The sequence below is a fragment of the Notamacropus eugenii genome, chromosome 3 (assembly GCF_028372415.1).
Source record: "Notamacropus eugenii isolate mMacEug1 chromosome 3, mMacEug1.pri_v2, whole genome shotgun sequence".
Classification (NCBI taxonomy): Eukaryota; Metazoa; Chordata; class Mammalia; order Diprotodontia; family Macropodidae; genus Notamacropus; species Notamacropus eugenii.
The window spans coordinates 233,674,489-233,698,506 of record NC_092874.1 but is presented as its reverse complement, the minus strand read 5'-3'; positions in this window follow the sequence as shown (position 1 = coordinate 233,698,506).

Here is a 24,018-nt window from a genome sequence, read left to right as displayed (position 1 = left end):
TGGCCACTGTGTGCCACCAAGCTTGAAAGAAATCTTCCTCTTGAAAGTTTCTAATCTAAATCATTTTTAGAAGGTTTTAATCCTAGAAAACCAAGGGAAAGAGAATCTCTTGATGGAGGCAATAGACAGGTTATGATAATGCAGATTTCAGCTCAATATGAGGAAAATCTTTCTAACACTCAGAGTGATCCAAAAGCAGAATGAAACAGCAATAGTGGATTTCCCATCATAGAAGTCTTTGTGTAAAGGCCAGATAACCACTTGCTGAGGAAGTGGTAGAAGAGATTCCTGGATAAGACCTCTGCCATCCCTTCAAATGCCAAGACATTGTGGTTTCCTCCACCTCATTCTGTTCTCAACTGATTAAGCCAATTATGTCCATTCTATACTTCCAATAAAAGTTTTGAATAAGCATTTCCAAGTATTATAGCATGTTTTTGAAATCACTCTAGCTCTCTTGTTTTGAGGAAGAACATAGACACAGTCAAATTCAGGCCTGAGTCCAAACCAGCTGTTTTTGGGGGGGGACATGGAGATAGAGATGGGAAACTGCTTTAAGCCTCTTCATATTCATTGGCTGAAATATCTTACTCAAGGACTTGAGGAAAGAGACTTTTTTGGTAATAATTTCTCATCAATGATATAGGGAAGGGAATAAATATTTATTAAATACTTACTATGGACCAGGCATTGTGCAAATTGCTTTACAAATGTTATCTCATTTGGTCCCCATAACAGTGCTGTAATATAAGTACTATTATTCTCATTTTACAGTTGAGGAAATTGAGGCAGACAAAGGTTAATGACTAACCCAGAATCACATAGCTATAGAGTATCTGAGGCCAAATTTGAACTCAAGTCTTCCTGATTCCAAGTCCAGCACTCTCTGTACTGTGCCATCTAACTGCCTGCTAAGGTGGGATCCCACCAAAATATAAACTCAGATCACTGATTTCAAAGTGCTAACTATTCTATATTAGAGACAGGGTCCATCATTCATATCATACAACTTTCCACCATAACCAAAGAAGGGATAGAAATAATCATAAATAACATACGAGGACATTTTGATGGCATAAAGTTAGAAAGTTTTTACACAAACAAAATAAATTATGTCAGAATAAAAAGATAAATTGTAAGGAAAAAAACCATGTGTTAGATATCTGATAACATTCAAGATACGCAGGAAATTGAACAAAGTCTATATGAACCAGAACCGTTTCCTTTTATGTAAGTAGCCAAAATGATATGAACAATTTTTAGAAGAGCAAATGATTGAGAGCTCCTTGAAAGTTACTCCAAATCACTAAATCAATGATAAAAATACACATTTAAATAGCTCTGAGGATTTAATTCATACCCAGCAAAACTGGCAAAGATGATTTTTTTTTAAATTATCATTCAATCATGTCTGACTTTTCATTTGGGGTTTTCTTGGCAAAGATGCTGCAGGGGCTTGATATTTCTTTCTCTAGTTCATTTTACAGTTGAGGAAACTGAGGCAAACAGGATTAAGTGACTTGTTTAGGGTCACATAGATAGTAAGTGTCTGAGGTCTGATTTGAACTCAGGAAAATGAGTGATCCTCACTTCAGGTCTGGCACTCTATTCAGTGCCACTTAGCTGCCCCTTAAAATGGAAACGTTAGGAAGCCTGCCTGAACACAGGCACACTAGAGCACTATTTTTGAAGCTGCAAATGATTCCATGTATTTGGGAAATTAACTTGGAATTATATAATAAAAGCTCCTAAACTTCATAAACTTTGATTCAGTGTTCCTATTACTTGGCCAAAAAAAGCTAGAAAATCAGAAAAAAAAAGTCCTACATAATATGAAATGTTCTTAGCACAACTCTTTGTGGTAGCAGGGGAAAAAGAAAGAAAATGGTGAGCCATTAATTAGGATATAGCTGAACAAATTAACGTATATAAATATAATTGTAATATTATTACACCATTAAAATGTTAAATTTCAAGAATTGTGAGTTTAATTTAGAAGACTGCATGGGATGATACAGAATATGAAAGCAAAGTCAACAAGCATTTATTAAGCACCTACTGTATATCAAACAATATGCTAAGCTGGGGATACAAAGAAAGGCAAAAAAACCTGTTTGTTTCTTTTTTTATAAGCCAGTGCTCTCAAGTTGCTCACCGTCTAATGAGAGAGACGATATGCAAATAACTATAAATAAACAAGCTACACATAAATTTGTGATAATCAACAAAGAACTGGCTTTAAAGAGCATCAGACTTCTTGTAAAAGGTGGAATGTTAAGTGGACTTGAAGGAAGCCAGAGAAGCCAGATAGCCAAGATGAAGAGGGACACAATTCCAGGCAGGAGGGACAGCCAGTGAAAATAGCTAGAGTCAGACATAGCATGTTTTATTCCAGTAGGAATAGTACAGTAGGAAGGACAGCACCACAGAATCGCAGAGTATGTATAATAAGACTGGAAGGGTAGGTAGAAAGGGGCCAGGTTGTAGAAGGCCAGAGAATCTCACGTTTCTTCCTGTAGGTAAAAGGGAACCAGTGAAGTTTATTGAAAAGGGAGAACAACATTGTTAGACTTGTGTCTTCTCTCTCAGAGTCATTTTTTCTTATGAATTTCTGTTCTTTTTTTTTTTTTTTTTTTTGGAGGGGGAAGCGAGGCAATCAGGGTTAAGTGACTTGTCCAAGTCACATAGCCAGTAAGCGTCAAGTGTCTGAGTCTGGATTTGAACTCAGGTCCTCCTGACTTCAAGGACAGTGCTTTATTCACTGCTCCATCTAGCTACCTCTGTCAATGTCATTTTGACAGCTGAGTGGAGGATGGACTGGAGTGGGAGAGACTTGAGGCAGAGAGACCAGTCAATAGGCTATCCCAATAAGCAGTCCAGGTGTGAAGTGATGAGGGTCTGCCCAGATGACGATGTCAGAGGAAAGAAGGGTGAGTTACAAGAGAGTGGTTACAAATAAGACAATGAGATACATATCTACAATAACATAAGCAATAGCATTTAAAAAGAAGTTGGATTGATGAAATACAACAAATAACCTTATGTCTGGAGAACTGTTAAAAAGATAGACCTTTCTCCTCTATGTTGAAAAGTAGAGTTTAATGGAAGTAGGGATAGGTGCAAGTTAAGAGAGGATAACTGTAGCAAAAAAAAACCAAACAAACAAACAAAAGAAAATCATAAAACTTTTGTAAATAATTGTAATCATAATAATCGCTAAGAGTAGGGATCTCAATCCCACAGCCCATTGGCTACTCAGGGCTGCTTCGCAGCCCCACAAATCATATGATACGATTCTTTGTAACTTTACTCAGATGAAGAAAGCCTAACAAGTCTTTGTAGGAAGAAACAGATTTAGGTCCTAGTAATGTAGGTACCTTCTGGATATAAGCATAAAATAAACGTTAGGTACCTGACTGGAGCAATGGGAAAGGGCCCCACAGAAAGTGCCCGGAAAGAGTAAGTCTGGTGGATGGGAGGTAGGGCAGGAGAGGGAGGCAGATACAATCTGGGCTACTTTGAGCAAGTAAGCAGGATTTTTGTGTCTAGAGCCAATACCACAAGCTGAAACTCCAAAGCACCAGAATGGGGCTGATGCTAGGGAGGGGCAGAACAAGAAGAGGACTTGCTTCCTAGTTTAATTCTTTTTCGCTAACTAGGTTCTAAGTTCTGTTTGTCTATGGATCAGAGAGATTCAAGTGCTGTTATCACCCTCTAAATTCAGGAACCTAGAGCAAAGACCCAGGTGTCCTGTGTTAGTCATGGCTCTGTCTCACCATATTGTCTGTGGCTGATTCTACTTACTAGCCCGTAACGCCTGGCACACCATACCCGGAAAACATAGCATTTTAGAAATCTGTGCTCCTTTTCCTTATGTATCTTTATTCTTTTCTTTTCAACAGCTTACCCAGAGCATGATAGAGAGCCACCAGCAAAACATAACTGAATGAACTTATCCCCTTTAGTTATAAGTTGTCCTATCCTTCCTCCTGGGTCACAAAAAAACATTTTCATCTCTGTGTTCCCCATACAGATCCAGGGCCATCAAAAATAAACATTCTTATCAGCTGTAAAACTTTGTCCTTTTTAAGCCAAAAGTCATGTCCTTGTGAATTTTATTTTTATTTTTTTGTATTTTATATCTCTAGGCAAGAGTTGGTGTTTCTTCCCTGTCAGGATACCAAGTAATGGACCCATTATGAAGGAGAGCTTCTGTTCTTTGATTTATATCTTCATTACAGTCATACCTATTTTAATTCTGAGTCTCTGGATGATTAATCCATCATTCTGGAACCCGGAGAGAAAAAGAGGAAGATATCAGGGAAAGATGTGTGAATTAGTCACATATCCCATGGCAAGCAACAGGACAGACACCAGAAAACTCCAGTTCATGACACTCAGAGATAAAGAGTATAGTGGTGGAGAGGTGTCAGCCAAAAGAGGCTCTGTTCTTGACTGTATGATTTCTTTTAAAATGCCTAAGGCTGCTCATTAAACATCTCAGGGAAACTCAGTGCAGTGCTTGACACAATACTTCTTATGGAGTAACTAATTCTACAACCTAAGGCAAGACTCTGCTAATACTTTTCCACTTGTATTTCTCTATGACCATCTTGGTGGGAAGCTTCATTGTTCAATCAAAAGGAGGAACATACATTAAAGAGAGAAAAAAATTAAGGAGAAAAAATTTTAGCAAAGTTCAAGGCCAAAGTTCCTGAGAGATTTCTGAAAAATTGTTGAAATTACTAAGGTTTCATAGAAAGAATTTAGCTGACAATATAAAACCAATTTTGTGTCTATCAGAATGTTTCTTTTCATCCAGCATGGCTCCTTTCTTGCCGTGGAGAGGGGAGGCTAAGAGTCCATTCTTGTATAACTGTGAGGTGGTGCTGGCAAGTCAGGAGGGTTGAACTGTCAAGTAATCGCCCCTAAACCTAATCCCCATCTGCAAATAGCTGAGAAACTCATTCCCCTTGCCTTCACATGAGTAGAGCTTTCCTAGAAATTCTAGGGCATTACTTTCCTTTCAAATCTGTCATACTGCCTTCTAGGGGAAGGAGAAAACAGCTAACCAACATACCTCACTTACTTCTAGTGTTATAGTGGTTCAGGTTACTAAAAATATCCTCAAGTTTTCTAGGTCATGTAACCAATAAGATGGCATGCCAAACATTCTCTCAGATCTTCACAACCTCTCAAACTTCTCAAAAATAAGAATGAGGAACAAGAGATAAATTTGTCTCCACAGGCTAAGGAATCAGGAACCCTAGTTAGATAACCTTGTGAATGAAACAGAGAAGGTAAATCCCCAGTTCATTCACTCAGCACCCACTCCCACACCAGCAATCCCATTCTGGCAAAGTCACATAATCCCACCCCAACACACATGCTCAGAAAACCAAAAGGCAGAAGCTTGCTCTAGCTGAAACCACTACATGGTAGTGCTCTGTGATACAAAGGTCTTCAGACAGAGAACTAGGAACCAGGACAGAACTAGATCTACCAGGCCTAAAGCAAAAGAAATTGATATCTACCTGGGACCAATACAATTCCCCACAGAAGATAGTAAGCCCAATGAAATGTGAAAGAACTGACAGCTTTGATGCACAGACTCATGGAAATTGCCAGGGGCATAGAGTCAGCATGTGAAAAATAGAGGAATATAAGGAAAAAAGACTGAAATTACCAAGATCTCAGGATGAAGAAAACTCAATTAAAGACCTTAAACTAAAGCAGATAAACCAACCAGGAAGACAGTATTAATAGAAGGAAAGATGGCCTGTAGCTGTCTAAAGGATTCCAGGCATATATGAATAAATATTACAAGAAAAAATAAAATGAATCAAAACTGACAAAATAGAGGACCCTCTAAATTCCAAAGAGAACATGGAATCACATCAGGATATTCCTGAATGACTCAGAAAAGAAATGAGAATTATGTAAGTAGAATTTATGGCTTGCATAGCACAAATAATTGATAGAGCAGAAAAATTTTAATCCATGGTGACAAATATCACCAAAGGGGGTAGGGGAGAGCAACTATGTGTATCTCTATAATTATTTCTGCTCACATGACCACCAATCTCAATCTTACCAGAAGACTACATATTTCTAAAAATGTAATATCATTTTGGGGATGCTAAGTCAGACTCTTTGTAAGTACTGTTAACACTGTATTACATGGAGGGTGGTTGATCAACAGCATAACCAGTTTTACCTGGATTCAAACTGAGATTCAACAAATTTCACAGTCTCAAGAGATTTCTCTCACCTCACAGAGGTGCTTACAACTTAGAGCAGGGTGCCATTATTTTCAAGATAGAATTAAGATTTCCAGGTACCGGAATTGGCTTATAGCTGTAATATAATTCATGAAAGTCATTGAAAATATTGATCTTAGAGGGAAATACACAGGAATCATAACTGTGAAAAAATTTTACAGCAAGTTTCTTTGATAAAGGCCTCATTTCTCAAATATATAGAGAACTGAGTCAAATTTATAAGAATACAAGTGATTCCTCAGTTGATAAACAGTCAAAGGATATGAACAGTTTTCAGGCAGAAAAAAATCAAAGCTATCTATAGTCATATAAAAGATGCTCTAAATCACCACTGATTAGAGAAAAGCAAATTAAAACAATTCTGAGGTACCAACTGACACCTATCAGACTGACTAATATGACAGGAAAGGAAAATGACAAATATTGGAAAGGATGACAAAATTGAGACACTAATGCACTTAGTGGAGTTGTGAACTAATTCAACCATTCTGTGAAGTAATTTGAAACTATTCCCAAAGGGCTATAAAACTGTCTATATCTTTTGACTCAACAATACTAGGTCTGTATCCCAATAAGAGCAAATTAAAAAGGAAACTAGCCTACATGTACAAAAATATTAATAGCAGCTCTTTTAATGGTATCAAAAAAACTAGAAATTGATAGGATGCCCATCAACTGGGGAATGGCTAAACAAGATGTGGTATATGATGTGTGATGAAATACTATTATGCTATAAGAAATAATAAGCAGGATGCTTTTCAGAAAAACCTGGACTTACATGAACTGATGCAAAGTAAAGTAAGTAGAACCAGGAGAATGCTGTACACAAAAACAGCAATATTGTACAATGAGCAACTGCGAATGACTTAGCTATTTCCAACAATACAATGATCCAAGACAATTCCAAAGGATTTATGATGAAAAATGCTGTCCACCTCCAAAGAAGAAACCAATGGAACTTGAATGCAGATTGAAGCATGTTTTTTGTTGTTGTTGTTCTTTATTTTTCCTGGCGATTTTTTTGGTCTGTGTTTTCTTTCACTACATTACTAATATGGAAATATATTGTGCATGACTTCACCTATATAAATTATATCAATTGCTTGCCATCTCAGAGAGGGGAAAAGGGAGGAAAAGAAGGAATAAGAGAATTTAGAATTCAAAACCTTAAAAAAAGAATGTTAAAAATTGTTTTGTATGTAATTGGAAAAAAGAAAATATTAATTAAAAAGAAAATATCCACCTTTTTTACTTATTAAATTAATACAATTCTCTTCGAAAAGTTTCTAGTACTTTTCCCCTCTTCCTGGTTTAACATATGCAAACAATGGTAGCAAAAATTATTCATATCAAAAACAAAATAATTACATTGTAGAACTGCTCACAGAAAATGAATACACAAAAGTTTACAAAAATGTTATTAAGATTTACTTAAAACCAAAAGGGCTATTTAAGTGTCTTAATGTCTCTAAGGTTCTGAGGGTCACATTGTTTTTATCCCATTGTTTGATAGAGAAGAAATTGCCAGAAAAATCACTCTATCTTTGACTTAATACAAGCCTCTAAAAAAAGGTTTTTAACTTTCTTTTGTGTCATGGATTCCTTGGGCAATCTGAAACCCATGGTGAAACCTCTGGACCTTTTCTCAGAATGATGTTTCTAAATACATAAAACAAAATACATAGAACCAAAAAAGAAATCAATTTTATTGAAATATGGTTATCAAAACATTAAAAAAAATGTCAAAGACCCCAAGTTAATAACCCCAGTTCCAAGGATAAAAGAGTCTTTAATCAATTAATTGTACGTACTATGTGCCAGGCACTCTATTAAGTGTTGGGCATACAAGGAAAGGCTAAAGGAAGGCTTCTTGCATTCAGGTCTACTGGGGGAGACAATATGCAAGTAAATATATCCAAAGTAAGCTCTGTGTGTGTGTGTGTGTGTGTGTGTGTGTGTGTGTGTACATATATCTTTATGAAACAGTTGAGGAAAGGCACAGAAATTGAAAGGAGTTGGGGAAGGCTTCTTGTAGAAGGTAGGATTTTAGTTGGAACTTAAAGGAAGCCCAAGAGGTCAGGAGTTGGAATGGAAGAGGGAGAGTGTTTCAGGTTTCAGGAACAGCCAGAGAATTGAGTGATGGAGAGTCTTGTTCATGAAACAATCAAAAAGTCAATGTCACTAGATCAAAGAGTTCATGGATGCAAGACGGTCCTGATGTTTAGCACTAGCAGTGTTGATCTGGTACGCAGAAGGGGGTTTTTTGTTTGTTTTTTTGGCAAAAGAGCTTTGCTGCAGCTTCTCTCCTCAATGGATTGGACTGTAGACCTCTACAATATCAATGTCTTCCAACAACTGAAAAACTTATCATACACAGAAGGTATTCTGCTATTTCATTTCTTTGATATATTTCTCAACATTATAGCTAGTGGATGGAACAAATAAGTCAGAATTGTACATTTTATTTTTTGTAATCCTGTCATCTCTTTAGTCATTAATTTCTTCCTTGGCCCTCTAATTTGCTTATGATGTGATCTTTTATATCTAGTTCATAGATTCATTTGGAGCTATATTGATGTATGGTGTGAGGTATTGATCTAAATCTAATTTCTGCCAGATTGCTATCCCATTTTCCCAGCAGTTTTGTCAAATGGTGAGCCATTTCCAAGAAACTTGGAGTCTTTGGGATACTCACATTAACAACCCCTGGGAGGAGGGAGCAGGAAAAAATGTATTCAAAGAAATTCTAGTAGGAAATTCTGCATTTAAAAAAAAGTAAAAAATCATCCCCTTCCCAAATAAGAAATTCACATTAAAAAAGATTAGGTCTCACTTCTTTTGAGTCACACACACTTAGTCGCTTTTAATTTCCAATACAAAAAATCCTAGGAATAAGAGAGAGTCTCCCTCCTTTCTTGTTTGCCTTTCTTATGCTTTCTTTTTTATTGATCAGACAAAGAAGGAAGAGGAAGAAAACTTTGCTCAAAGAATCCCAATCGGATAAATTCATAAAAGTTTCCTTACCAGAAAAATTCCTCTTTCTTAAAGTGACTCTATATGAATTAAAGACTATTTCCTCATTCCACAAACAGATCTCAATCTTTCATATGCAGATGGAACAAGTAAAAACTACAGATGACACTTTTAACAACATTTATTTTTTCAACCTCAGTAAGAATAGAAAGATCAAATAGCAGAAAACTTAGTATGGAGGGAGATAGAGGGAGTAAATTTATCTTTTTCTCAAAATTCTTCCCTTTTCCTCACTTCCCCGTTACTGTTGAGAATATCACCATCCTCCCAGTCATCCAGGCTTGCAATCAGTTTCATTCTCAATTCCTTCTTCTTTCTCACCTCCCACACCCAATTGGTTGTGAAAGCTAATTGATTTTACTTTCTCAACTCTGTCATGTGCTCACTTATCTCCTCTTACATTCCTACCACTCGGGGGAGGCCCTCAACACCTCATACCTAGACTGTTGCAATAGATGACTGGTTGGTCTCCCTGCTTTGTCTTCCCCTTCTCCTGTCTATCTACTACTCAATTGTCAAAATAATCTTCCTAAAGTGCAAATCTTACAATGCCCTCCACCACTCAATAAATTTCAGCGGCTCCCAGTGTCACCTTCAGGAACAAATGTAAAATCCTCTCTGTGTGTGTGCGCATGCGCACACACGTATGTTTAAATTTCTTTACAATCTGCCTCCCTTCTTTTACAACTTTCTAACTTACTTCTTACATTCCTCCAGTAATCCAGTGACAGTGACTTCTGTGTCGCTCCTAATACATGACAATCTATCTCCCTATGTGCATTTTCTGTCTGTACTCCATGCCTGACATGCTCTCCCTCCTCACCTTCACCTCCTGGCTTCTCTGACTTCCTCTAAGCCTCAGTTGCAATCCCATCTTCTACAAGCAACCTTTCTTGATTTCCCTTAATTCTATTGCCCAACCTCTGATCAGTTATAACTTGCATTTTGTTGTTTATTTGGAAAATAATGTAATCACTATGACTTTATAATTCTGCTACATAACAGATGAAACATGTACAAATGGTTTTTCAAACTTCTCCTCTTCTTTCTTTATGCCCCTTTAATTTTATTCAATGCCCCCAATGGCACCTGAGGATACTACCACCTCCCTGGGTCGTTCTAGCGCTCTCCACGGGGAGGTATCTACCTTGGGATGCCGATGGCATCCTACCAACTGGATAGTACGCAATAGATGTTACCTAATGATTCCTCATTCAGTTGTTCTTCAGTATCTAAGGGCTATGAAGGAATTCCTCTAACCCAGTTCAGGAAGAGGTCATTGTAGGTCTGAAACTTATTGAACCTGCTTTTCCATACAAAACTTCTGCAAATTCCCTTTCTTCTACATCACTACCCAAAGAAGAAAAAATAATTATTAAATCAATAGAAGAAATATCATTTTGTTAATCAAATGAAGAGAAAATAGACTCTTTCATTTTTACCTAATAAAAAGAAGACAACCCCTCTTAATTTTTTGGAAAGTCAGATTTATTCCAAGGATGTGCAGCATTCACATTGCTTCAGTGATCTCTTTCCTACAATCCATCCTCCACATGGAGGCCATGATGATTTTTCTTCAGCACAGATCTGACCATGTTACCTTCCCATTCAATAAACTCTGAAAGCTCCCTATTGATTCTAAGAGAGGGATTTCACTGGTATAGGGAACTCCCAGAGGAGGAGACAGAACCTCCTCTGTTTGATCTTTCAAGTCCTTCATAAGCTGTCCCCAGCCTCATTTTATGTTACTCCACTTTCCATACTCTGTAATCCACCCCAACCAGCCTTTCCTCTGTTCTCCACCTTCTCCCACCTCAGTGTCTCTGTTTTGTCCAATGCCAGTCATTCCTCCTTCATCATTACTGTCTTATAGAATTTCTGAATCTATTCAGAATTCAGTAAAACCACTACTTTCAGGATGAATCTTTTCCTGATCCCCCAAAATTCTAGTATCTTCCCTTCCTGACTCCCTTTTATCAAATTACCTTTTTCATATTGATTCTGCATATAGATATATTTGTAGTTATTGTCTCCCCTAATAGAATGTAAGCTCCTTGAGAACTGGGACTGCTTAAACTTTTTACATTGTATCCCTACAACCTAGCACAATGCCTGGCACATTGTACTTGCCTAATAAATTATTGTTCCTTGATTAGCATTGATCTCTTTGCTTAGTAATTCTAAAAACTCAATGACATTGTGTAATTTGATTTATCATTGCAGTGGCATTTCATATAGTTTTTTTTACCCTTAAAAAATGCCCTCATAAGAATACTGTTTGGCAGGTTACTCAAGTATCGTCCACCATTTTACAGGTGAAGAAACAAGCTCAGCAAAGGGAAATTTGCACAAGAATCAAGCAATCAACCAAGAAGCAGGTATTATGTGCTGGGCAAGTCACTAGGGAAACAGTAAATGATATGAAACAGATCACACACCTTGTAGATGAAAAAGCCAGAACAGAAAGTCTTCTGCTACTATCTGGTAATCTGGCAGTCAACAAAGATTTATTAAACACTTACTGAATGGTAGGTACATGATAGATTATAAAAAGCACTAGACTCAGAGTCTTAAGGTCCTGGTTCAAATTCTGGCTCTTCCATTTACTAGCTGTTGAATTTAAGGTGAGTTATATCACCTGTCTGACCATTATCTGCAAAATGAGAAAATTGAATCCCTCCAACAATGAATCCATCTGAGAAGCATTTATTAAGTACCTGCTGCATGCCAATTTCTTTAACTGTGGCTGGAGATAAGAAGTCAAAATTAAAGGGTCCCTGCTTTCAAAGTACTTAAATCCTATATGTAAGTTATAGTGACCCCAAGGTTACCTTGAGCCCTAAAATTCCATGATTCTCTATATTCAGATATTTTTCTATTTACCCCTTCACTGCCACTCTAACAAGATGCAAAAATGTAGTACACACATGCACACACACACACACACACACACACACACACACACACACACACACACACACACACACCCTACTGGGATACTCCTTCAACTTTCATTTATACTCACTGATTGGGTCCACCAAAAGGCAGCTACTACTTTAAAAATTAATGCACTTATGGAGGACCTGGACCCTTACCACTAACAGCTCATTAGACCACACCAGTGAGCTTCTCTTTTATTAGCTAGTAGATATAATTAGTTCAAACCAAAGGCATTTACTAAGATGACATAATAAAAATGGTAGTTACAAAATATCCCCCCTCCACCACCATTATCCAGGAGAAGAATATGTACAATGATAGTGAAGCAGATAGGAAGGAGGTACATCTGGCCAACGCAACTCATGACTGTACTGTATATACTTGTGCACACACATACATATATACATATATATGCACATGTGTATATACATGCATACATACATGTGTGTGTCCATATGCATGTGTATGTATATGCATATCTGTGCATGTGTGTGGGCATATATACATACACATAGATATATACAAATGAATATATGTACATACATATTAAGCACAGCATAGCATATTATATATAATATAGTAAGTACTCAATGTCATTTTTCTTTTCAAGGAATCCTCACACAGCTTTCCATTGGGCACAGCAATTCTGTTGGTTTGACTGAGCTTCCAGAGCCTGGTCCTCTCTGTAGCTCAACTCCCAACTGATAGATCTTGGTCTCCCATGAGCCCACAGTCAGTTTTTCTCTGCTACCAGGGTCACACTCTTTGAAGCTGCTTCCTGACTTAAGCGAGTCCCTTTCTGTGCCCATGTGTAACTGAATAGTGTGTGTATTGTTAGATGTTAGATGTATTGTCTCCTGTTATCAATTATCTCCTCTTCAAGTCACCAGAACTGAAGGATCAGAGGGAGAAAATCCCTTTGTTCCTCTCTCCAAGAGTTGAAGAGTGGTTGCTTCTCAAGTGTTGTATTCTTACTTGACTGCTGGCTTCTACCTGGAGTAACTATAGAGCTAATAAGCTCAGCATTTTTCGGTACAGTTAGAGGAATGACCAGTCTTTTCCCTGACAATGATCAGGCCCTCATTCAGTTGAATCAGTGATTCCCTCTAACTCTATCAAAGAGAAACTGTTTTACACTTCAAAAAGGGATACAAAATATAAGAGTAATTTTACAGCTATTTTATCTGCCTCTTGATTTCTGTAATCCTTGGTCACCTGGGCTGAGAGAAATAGGGAGAAGGAGGGGAACTGTTAGGGACCAATTCTCCTACATAGAAAACATATATTATTTTCACATCTACAGCATTAAGCTTTAACCACAGAATTTGGAGTATTGTTAATATTCAAGACAGGTTTAAGACTAGACTCTTTTAGTTTGATTTCAAGACAAAATGAGACAATCATAAGTTATCGAACAGTTAAATGAAAGGAGATTTACTTTGCCCTAACAAAGCAAGGAAACACCACAAGGATACAGTGGCTCTTATCTTCAGCCTTAGAAGTCTCCCTGAAGGATTTAGATTTTGTGGTCTCAGGCACCACCAAATCTTAGAGATCTAGTTAATGAAAAAATTATTATTGATAACCAATGATTTGGGGAGATTCATATTTCCCCCTTTCTCTTTTATCCTCATTTCAAGACCTCTCTGAAGGTTGAGTTAATTGTCAATTAACCTTCTCTATCCAAACCCACCCAGATGGAGCAGCAATTGTGTTCCACCTGGGTTTGGATGGGGACAAATTATTTGAATACACAGCTGGAGCTAACTTAGAAGTAAACGAGAAATCAAAGTCCAGGTCCAGCCCCTCATTGTAATATTCATTCTCTCATTAATTGTTAACCAATCAGAGCTGATTACCATACTGGGGAACATCTACTCTTTGTAGGGCATAAAAACTGTCAGCCTGACACCAGGATTGTTTCTGGTCTAAGAGAGAGATGGTCACATGACCACGCTTTTATTAAAATGCTGGCATTATTAATAAAATGATTAAACTATCCAGAAGTTATATCTCTCAAACCTTTTTAAATGCCATAACTACATGTGACTGGGACTTTATATCCTTTAAGTGACTAAGAAACTCCATCAGGGAAGCTACAGAAACGTGGGTTGCAGAGACAGCTTTGTCTCCTTTTAGGGAAAGTTAATCCCTGTTTTAGGAGGGTAGAAAGAGGCATGGGCCTAATCAATATTAGGGGGAAAGTTCATAGGTGTTAGTCCTAATAACTCTTAAAGTTACTTTTAACTTATTATCACAAAAATGTAAAACATTATATAAAGGATGACTGAAAGACCGATTCTGAAAAATAGATCTCTGTCATTTCAAATAGCAAATAGTATATAGGGAATCAACCTGGAATATTAATAGGAAAATAAAACTGGAGAAAACAAAATCCCTCATTTCTTGCAAAAAGAATGGTTTTAGCATTTTATAGGCTCTTCCTCAATGAGCAAGACAGAAAAATTTACATTCACACCAAAATGTTGGGGGAATAAGCTAAAATCAGAAAATAAATCTGGAAAGATACTCATCAATGTACTTGAAATATAAATTTAAAAAACATTTCTGGTAAAACATTTTTCCTAAATAGAACATGCCATTTTTATGTGAGCTGATCTGATTATTATGTATATTTTCATAGTTTTTACTTTCAAATAATCCCATTCTAGAAATGAAGCTCTGAGGTTGGACTAAATTAAGAATGAACAGTACTGTACAAGCAATTGAATTTACATGAGATTGCAAGATTAAAAGGAAATACATGTAATTGCAGCTGCCCCTTGCTTTTTTTTCTAAGACAACAGCTACTACACAAACTTAAAATGTCTTATTCTTATAACAGAAGGGCTAAGTTACATGCATATCTGAGCCATGGATTAAGAACTACATTGGGTTTTTTTTAAGGAAATAGGAAGAAATTTGACATGAAACCAGGATAAATATTAGTGAGTATATGGCAGTTCCTGGGGAAATAATCAGTTTGCCCTCTCTCATCCTCTTCCAATGTTTTTCCCCCTATTGATGCTTTAAGCTTCCCATCATTTTTTCTCTACTCCAACCTCTTTTTTTCTATCACAATCATTTCAGAAATCTCACTATTGCAGCAATAAATGTTCCATGTTAATAATGTATATTCTGTACTTGGCGACGTACTATGCCCATGCTACACACAGTACCTAGCAAATTTTAGCAATTCCTTTGAATTGTATCTACTCATTCACTGTATTCAATATCCTGAATTCAGTAAGTTTGAAGTTATTATTGTTAAAAGTATTTTCACAATTTAGAAATATATCAAAAGATATAAAATAACTGCCAACATTTAGAAATAGAAACCAAAGTAAGATTGATTTGCCATTTTACAACTTAAACAACAGAAAACAAAAATAGTTAAAATATCTTTTCCAAAGATTATAGAGTAAGATGGTAGCCTAAAGAGTAGATTTTTCAATGTCAAGCAATATTGGATCTGTCAGAAAGAAGCATCCCAAGAAGAGTCATCTGCAAAGAATTTTAGACTGTGCCTACTACTAGGGTCCAAGACTCCTAATACGCTTCTCTTGCTCTGAACACCAATTCATACATAAAGTTCATTCAGAACCTTGTAATTTCAGAGGTAGAAGATCCCTTAAAGATTATCTAGAGCAGGGATTGTTAATCTGAGGTTTGTGAACTTGTTTTTATTTTTAATATTTTAGTAACTTTATTTCAATATAGGTGGCTTCCTTTGTAACCCTTTGTATTTTAGTATACACATTTAAAAACATGATTCTGAAAAGGTGCATACACTTTGCCAGACGGTCAAAGAGGTCACATACACACACACACACACACACACACACACACACACACAGAGTTAAAAATCCCTAATCTACAACACTCCCTTCGGGTTACAGATGAGGAAACTGAGATCAGGAGACCTTCACATGGCTACACAATAAGATATACCTAGAATCAAAATAAGGGCTAGAACTCAGAACTCCAAATGGAGTAAGATTTCTAACAAAATCACTTACTCTCTACCCCTCTTCAAAGAACTGAATTAATTGTGCACTGTCTCCCTGAAATTAGAAAAAGTTTCATATCAAGATGATTATGTAGGTAGTAATAGAGGAGTTGGATCTTGGGAGCCCTTTCAGGGGACCAGTAATAGCATCAGATTTCTATTTTTAAATGAAATGTATTCAAACACCAGTTTCCATTCAGCCATCTTTAAAAAAATTTCCCCTACATTCTTATAAGAGTAAATAAGTTCTTCAGTAACAACCTCACAAATATTATAGTGCACTGATACAATCCAAATTCTGGGCGATGATTTATTTCTTTCATAAAGTGCCACATTTGAATTCTTTGTAAAAAAAAAAAAGTGATGCTGGATAAGCTAAAAAGTATGATGTTTTGCAATCCAGTTCAAAATCTGAGATTTTTTAAATGTACAGTCTGTTCTGAGTTAACCACTGGGATTTTCATTTTCAGTTCTTCAGGCTTGAGGGTTTTAAGAACTAAATGCTGTTTGGTTGAAATGATACATAGGATTTTTTTATAAGTCATCCAAATTAAACAGGTCTGTATTTTCACCCAGAACACATTGAGGGGAAAAGGTTCATAAATCAATGTGTCCCTAAAAAAATAGCACATGTTAGCATAAAGCCAGAGTATAAGAAGACTGTCATTTTACTGGCATGGGGAACTCTTAGTCTGAATACTCTTCATCAACTTTTTGAGCCTGAGAAATTCCTCCCACTATGCAGATTACAACTCATCTCCAATTTAGCAAAATCCTAAGGGACTTATCTAAGCTACGTAAAGGTTAAATGACCTGCAGAGGGTCATATAGCCAATAAGTGTGAAACCAGGTGATTCTAATTTCCAGTCTGATACTCTAACCGTTATACCACACTATGTTTTATAAAGCCAGCATATAAACAGACAAGTAACACAATTTCCTCCTCTACACAATCTACAACCTCTGGCCTTTATTTTTACTGAACTAAACCCAAAGTAAGTCAGTATGCATATTACTCCTAAATGTTCAATCACCAGAAACAATACCACTTCATTGCACGCGCAGTGATGCTCAGATACAGCAATGTTTTCTAAAATCTCTCATCCAGTTAGTGTTTTTGTCCTCATGCAGAATATCTGCGACACCCCTGAATGATTTGCATCCACACATTATGGCCAAAGCCCTTTTCTCATCAGAGGACAATTTGGTGGTGACTGAGACTTTCTCTTTCCTCTGTTGTTTCTAAAGAGAAACAGGAAATATACCATTTAGATTCGAAGGCAACTAAAAGAGAAGCATTTTGTGGCAGATGGGATTTTTATGAGCTGTTTGTCTCCATATACCAGCCTTGTTAAGAAGTGGTCGTTTTCTGCTCCATTACACTAAGATAGTTCTGTTTAGGCTTCCACTCAGCTGTGAAATGACTTTAAAACTTCGATAAGGAATAAAGATTTTTTTTATAATAAAAGATTGCTGACAAAGTAGACTAAAACACAAAGAAAATGGTCAAACACACCGGGTTTTTTAATGTCGCAGGGAATACAGGTATGCAGTACCACATGCTTACTCTCAATATGCTCATTTATGACAGCAGAGAAAAGAGCCCTATGCCTTTATTTTCTCCACCTAAAAAGATAATAGCATCCCTTATATACTTTCACATGATCTTCTGGGAATATGTCATATAAAGAAAAAAAAGAGTAAGTATTCTAAGTAGAACCAATTCTACACTGAAGTGACCAAACAGAAGATGCATAGGGAGAATGGAACGCTGGAAATCTAACACACATTTTTAGACAGTTTTTCCATTGTTCAACATCCATTTTCTTGTATATTTTTGTAATGTAGATGCTCATATATTAAGGTCATTCTCCTTGACTTTGGCTACTTTGCAATTCTGCTAATTTTAACATGAGTAGTTTTTTTCCTCTTGTTTTTTTTTTTTTTAATCCTGCATAACCTATTTAAACTTTGTCCCCTTAAGCAGGGATTCCTAAGATGGGGTCCTTGAACAGAGAGAGAGACAGACAGACAGACAGAGAGACACAGACAGAGACAGACAGAGAAAGATTGTAAGTCTTTGAGGACAGGCACTGTCTTTTGTCTCTTCTTGTATCTCTAGCACTTAACACAGTGCCTGACAGTTAATAAATGTTTATTGATTGATTGAGATTTACAGATGTACAGGTAGAGATAACTATATTTCAGTGTACAGTCATTCCTCATTATTCACAGATTCCATATTTGCAAATTCAATTAGTTGCTTAAAATTTATTTGTGATCAATATTCACAGCACTTTCATCTGAGGATATAGGAGCAGAGCCTGAGTCTCCCACAAATCCAGCTGGGGTCAAACAAGGTGATGCTCTGCATTCTTGCTTCAGCTCACATATTATAAACAAGTGGTCTTTCTGCAATCTATTCAGTGCCAGGTTTTTCATATTTTTGTGCTATTTGCTGTCAATTTTGTTATTTAAAATGACCCCCAAGAATAATGCCGAAGTGCTATCTAACATTTCTAAGTACAAAAAAGCTGTGATATGCCTTACCGAGAAACCGTGTCAAATAAGCTTCATTTGGGCATTTATAGTGCTGTGGGTTGTAAGTTCAATGTTAATTAATCTACAATACAATATATCCAAAAAAAAGATAAAAATTCATCCATTTGTACATAAGGCTACTCCAGAAAGTGCTAAAGTTACTGTTTTGACCAGAAGCTTGCTGAAACCTAGCCATGTATTTCCCTTAGAAGCAATGGTTCGGTATTCGCTAATTCAATGTTCACCATGACTATGTGTACATAATGGCTACAAATGACCAAAACCAATAATAACTGATTTCCTTTGTAATCCATTGTATTTTATTTTGTGCACTTCATAAACATGATTCTGATAAGAGCTCTATAGGTTTCACTAGACTTCAAAAGGTGTCCAGGACATTTAAAAAAAAAAAAAAGGTTAAACCCCCTGGATTAAAGGTCCTTAATATCCACAAATCAACAAATATTTGTTAATTGTTTACTAAGTGCAAGGCATTGTGCTTAGCTTTTGGGAAAACAAAGTTAAATATAACACAGACCTACTCAAGGGACTTATATTCACATTGGGGTAGAAGTAGGAATAGAAGCCCAGTGGTGAAGAAATAAAAGTGCTGAATTTAGAGACAGGGGAAATGGGTTCAAATCCAAGCTCTACCACTTACTGTGGTATTATTGGTTAGTCTTTTCAGTTATATCTGATTCTTCATAAGTCCCTTCAGGGCTTTTCTAGCAAAGATCCTGGAATGGTTTGCAATTTCCTTCTGTTGCTTACTTTACAGAGGAGTAAACTGAGGAAAACAGAATTAAATGACTTTCCCAGGGTCATGCATCTAGTTAAGTGTCTGAGGGCAGATTTGAACTCACAAAAATGAGTCTTCCTGATTCACAGTCAGACACTTTATCCACTGGGCCACCGAGCTGACCATTATTGTATGACCTTAGGCAAATTGTGTGACTCTCAGTTCCCTCATTTATAAAATAAAGATTTAGATTATATAACTTCTAAGGTCCCCTCCAACTCTAAATTTATGGTCCTAAGTATATAAATAAATATAATAGTAGAGAAAGAATGTTGAAAGAGAGATCCAGAGAAAGTACTGTAGAATGGATTGAACTGGTCTGCAGATCTGATCATGCCATACCCCTACTCAATAAACTCTGTGGCTTACTATTACCATCAGAACCAAAAATAATAGCCTCTGTTTGACATTAAAAGTCCTTCCTATCCTGGACTCTCTCACCATTCCAGTCTCTTTACAACTTCCACCCTGTCAGGCCCCTCTCCCCATGTACTCTGTGATGCAGGGACACTGATCTCCTTGCTATTTCTCACCCAAGATAATCCATCTCCCAACTCTGGACATTTTTCGTGGCTGTCCCCCACGCAGACAATGCTCTTCTCCCTCATCTCAGCCTCCTGGCTTCCCTAGTTTCCTTCAAGTCCCAGCTAGAATCCCATGTTCTATATAGTAAGCCTTTCCCAATTCTTTTTAATTTTAATGCCTTCCTTCTATTAATTATCTCCAATTTTTCTTCTGTATAACCTGTTTGTCCGTAGCTGTTTGCATGTAGTCTGTGAATTCCCTGAGAACATAGACTATATTTTGCATTTATAGAGACAGTCCAATGGTACAATGGAAAAAGTCCTGGGCCTCAAATCCACCCTCAGACATTGATCACTAGCTATGTGGAGCTGGGCAAATCACTTAACCTCTGTTTGCCTTAGTGTCATCAACAGTAAAATGTGGATAATAATAGCATTTACCTCCCATGAATATTGTGAAGATCAAATGAGATTATATTTGTAAAGAACTCAGTAGGTGCTTAATAAATGCTCATTGACTATGATTGACTTGATATTTTTCTTAGTATAGAGAATTCCTTCTGCATGTTCAGGTTGGCACTCTTTTTTCAATTTTTAGTTCTAGAGAGTTGCCTAAAGCAGTTGTATTAAACTCATAGAAATGTATTCTTTGGGGTCACACATCAACTTAGAAAATCACAAATTAACATCATCCGTGTTATCTTATATTTTTATTTATTTGGTTAAACATTTCCTAATTGCATTTTAATGTTTCAGGCAGCTCTTGGGAGCTTTGCTGGCTGATTGCACTGGTGACAGGAGAGTTTGTCACCTCTGACCTAGAGTACAAAGAGAAGTTAAGTAACTGGGTCAGTACTCCACATCCAGTATGTGTCTTTATAAGGAGGGTGCTCAGGCCCTACTTGTCTCATTCTTCTCCAGGCTTCACTCTATCATGCCCTAATGCCAGGTACTTTTGTATTTCCTCCTACAGCCCTTTTACTTCCTTTTAGGGCAGGCAGTCTTTCTCCAGGTATTTGTTTTCTCCAACACAGTGCCTGGCACATAGTAGACACTTAGCAAATACTTGTGACCAACTATCTGACCACTGTTATAGACTACAGCCTGGAGGTTATGTAGAAGAGATAGAAGCTAGTTACCTTTATCTTCTCCCTATGCACAACCCTCCCTCAAGTTTGTATCTGTCCCCAGTCCTTTTCTCTAAATGTCCCACATCCTTCTCCCCATCCCTATTCTATATCCCATGGCTGATAAGAAATGGTCAGTTTACTCCTAAGGTGATACTAGGACAGGTATTTGCTTTTCCTATTATTGAATACTGTAGAGTCACTATCTTTCTTCCTTCTGAAATGCCCCAACTTGTGGAGAAATAACAAATAGGTCAGGTTATTCTTTCTGGCATGTCTTTATTTCAGGAGATAGAAAAACGGAGGTTTGGGAGCTAAAGAGGCAAGAAAGGGAATGAGATTGTGTTGACAAAGCCCAGCATTATAGATACTGGAAATTGAATCATTTTTAGAAATCTAAGTAGAGCTCTTCAGAGCTTGTTATCTGTATAAGAATTTTTCTATCAGGAGTTCAAACTTCCCGTAAAATGATTCCTTTAAAACCCTGACTTGGGCATCGAAAGGCTCTGTCTAAAGGAGAAGGCCCATCAGTCCTCAGTATCCAATAATGTGTCTCCACAATGTTTAGGTCTGTGTACCTTTTTGTGTGACTTTCCTGTAGTTTTTGGTCCCAGGTTTCTCAGACTTCGTTTCCTTCATTAGTGTATCATGGTCAGCTAATTAAACCTTCTGTTCCTGTTTGGTTTCAGTTTTCCTTAAGAACTAGAACTATTTTGGGGGTATTTGGGGGAGTTTATCCCCATCACCTGTAATGCACACAATAAGTACTTTGAAATGCTTGTTGGATTGGGCTGGACTGGATTGAATTGGATTCCTCTTGATCCCTTGTCAGTAGAATCAGAGTCAATGAGCATGGATTTAAGCCCTAGTGCTAAGATTTATTTAACACCCTTGGGCTAGTTATTAGTTCCACTTCTGTAAGCCTCGGTTCTCTCAGTGTAAAATCTGTAAGACAATATATGCGCTTGTCTGCTTCTCCAGACTGCTGTGGGGAAACAAGTTTGTGAGAAATAAAACTATGTCTATGTATCATGGCATATGCCAGTAATCCCTGTTTCTGGAGAGGGAGCCTTGTGGAACTCTTAAGCTCAGGAGTGCCGAGCAGCAGTGGGCTAAGCCAATCTGCTGACTACACAAAGTCCACATAAATATAGTGAACCACGGAAGGAGTGGATGGTGTTGCCCAAGGAGGGCTGAACTTGACAGATTGGAAATGGAACAGGTCAAAGTTCTTGTATCAATCAGAGTGGGTCAGATCTGAGAGTGACCTCTGAACTTCCACCTTGGGCAAAATGGGGAGGCCCAGTCTTATACATATATACATATATACACATATATATGTGTGTGTATATGTGTATGTATGTATTGTTTACATATGTGTGCGTGTGTATACATATACATATGTATGTATTGTGTATGTATGTTTCTTATGTATATATATCTGTGTGTCTGTCTGTGTGTGTCTGTGTATCACAAACCTCAAGGCCGTAAGTTATCTTTTGGCTATTGTCTTTGCTGTTGTATCATTCCCAGGTCCCTCCTCTACTCAGTGGTATCTTTCAACTTGCAGCTGCTTTTCAAAAGTCATCATTTTCTTTTTGCCTTAGGGATTCAAAATTCCCAAAACTTTTGATTTTTCAATTTTTCTTACTTGTCGGCTCTTTTTCTACCATTTCCCAGTTAAACAGTATATCTATTAGAACAAAGACAAGGAGAGGAAAAAAGGAGAATGAATTTAAAATCAGATAATTGTGCTACTTCTTTACTGATGAGAGTTGGGAAAGTTTTAAATAATTGAGACATCAGAAACGTTTGAAAAGTAGAGTGCACAGGTTGTGAACCTTTCCTTCTAGTGAGCTAATACGTATTATGAAAACATTACTGGGCCACTGGGAAATGGGGTACTATGTTCTTCCAACTCTGCAACCAATAAGGGAATTTTTCATCTCAAAGTGGAAGCCTTTTTAGCCCTAGGTCATACATATTCAAGAGTAAGCCCCAAAGTTCCCACATGGTCAGCCAAAATCAGAAATGGTAACTGAGAATATGCTATGGAATGGCACTCATGAGAAAGAGTTCTGGATATATTAATTAAACTCAACTTTTATGTCAGGTGAAAAAGAACTCTCAAAGGAAACAAAAAAAATTCAAGATAAAAGTGATAAACCACTTTGCCAATTTTAGCATGTGATGCTATTTTGTGGGTGCCTAGAATCTCATAGCTGGGAGGGATTTTCAAGGTTATTTAATATAACCTATAATTAAAGAAAGACTCATAGCTTCCCTCATAAACGAAGAGTATGTCCTAATCTCCAGTAATAGATAACTCACCAAGGGAGGGCAGCCTATTGAACATTTAGACAATTGTAATAGGTAGAAAATTTTTCCTTATAATAAGCCAAAATCTACCCTTTTTCAACTTTCAACCTTTATTCTTAGTTCATCCACATAACAGTCACTGAAATACTTGAATGTAACTATATCTTATGACCTGTTTTCAAGTTCCTTCACCATCCTCATAATGTTCCTTTGATACTTTCTGGCTTGTCAGTGATCTCACTTAAATAAATCACCCAGACTTGACTATAATACTCCAGTTATGGACTGATGAGAATAGCATGCAATCAAACAGAAAAAATCTCCCTTTTTCTGGATATTGTCTATCCTGCAGCCTAAAATCACATGTGCTGTTTTGGCTGTCAGGTCACGCCATTGGTGCACATTGAGTTTGTAGTCTACAAAACTCCCACATATTTTTGCAAGA